Source organism: Apodemus sylvaticus, chromosome 3 (genome assembly GCF_947179515.1).
Source record: "Apodemus sylvaticus chromosome 3, mApoSyl1.1, whole genome shotgun sequence".
NCBI classification, from domain to species: Eukaryota; Metazoa; Chordata; class Mammalia; order Rodentia; family Muridae; genus Apodemus; species Apodemus sylvaticus.
In genome coordinates, this window is record NC_067474.1 from 165295915 (window position 1) to 165297388 (window position 1474).

Genomic DNA, 1474 nt, shown 5'->3' on the forward strand with positions numbered 1-1474 from the left:
CTCTCTCTCTCTACCTCTCTTTCTCTACCACTAACTCCCATCCCCTATTCTGAATAAACTCTATTCTATACCATGTCTGTGTGTGTGTGGTCCCTCAGGGGCAGAGGTGCCCAGGCAAGGGCCCGCCTGGACACCTTCCCCCACGCTGCCTAGCCACACTCAACTAACCCCCTATACTCCCCCCTTCTCTCCAATGGTGCTCAAGTCCTTCAACATCCATGCAGACAAAATAGCCACGCATGTAAAATAATGGGATGTATTTTTAAAATAGCACTAATAAGGTATATAGAATAAACAAGGAACTAAAAATATATATATATACTTTTATATTTTTTATTTATATATATTATTTATATATATAAAAGTATATATAGACTAAAAGTAATATATATATACTTAATACACATTCATTTATACAAATTTATATATACATATATTCTAAAAGTAATATATATACTTTTAGTATATATAAATACACATTCATTTATACAAATTTATATATACATATATTCATTATATGTATTCATATATATAAATTCATATATATTTACATATGTTCAGTATATAATGAAATATATATTTATATACTTCAGTGCTGATATATATATATCAGTACTGACTGAAATATATATAATATATATTATATATGAAAATATATATATATATATTTCAGTAGCTGAACATTTTATTGGGATCTGTAAGGTCCTGAGTTCTACTCCCAGCTCCACAAAAACAATTTGTTCATTGGAACAAAAGTTAGAAACTTCCCCAAATCACCACCACGGATCTTGTGAAGACTTCGAGTACCCAGGCTTCAGGAATGTAGGTCATGCTCTGGACCTGTTTTTGTCCCCATCGGAAAGAATGTCTCCAACAACCGCCCCTCCTCTCCCTAACACACGTAAGCAGGCTGACCAGGGGAAAGTAACATTAGCCCTAAAAATGTCACTCTCCCCTCCCCCCCAGGACGGGATGTTCTAGCCCTTTGCTAACCTCCTAGAGTGGCTCTGGGAGGCAGAAAGCAAAGACTGGAACAAGACTGGGAGGTACTAGGTAGGAGGGAAGCGTAGAGGCGCGGAGGCGTGGGGAAACGAGGAGAAGCGCTTGAACTTGGGGCAGAATGAGCATCAGGGCGGAGCAATGCACAAGTGGGGAGCACGAGAGGAGCTTGATGGAGGCTGGGCGGGGCTCCAGGGCTCCAGGGCGGGACGTGGAGAGCTCGAGGGCGGAACGCTGGAGCTTCAGAACCCGTAGTGTTACGGCGCAGGGGCGGGGCGCAGGGGCGGGGCGCAGGGGCGGGGCGCAGGGGCGGGGCGCGAGGGGAGCGTGCAGGGCTATGGAGGCAGGGTGTGGAGTGCTCACCAAGAGGCTACTCAGCTTGGCGACTGCAGGGGCGGGGACTCTAAGGAGCTCAGGGGCGGGGATTAGAGTGCTCAGGGGCGGGCATGGAGAGCTCAGGGGCGGGACCTGGAGG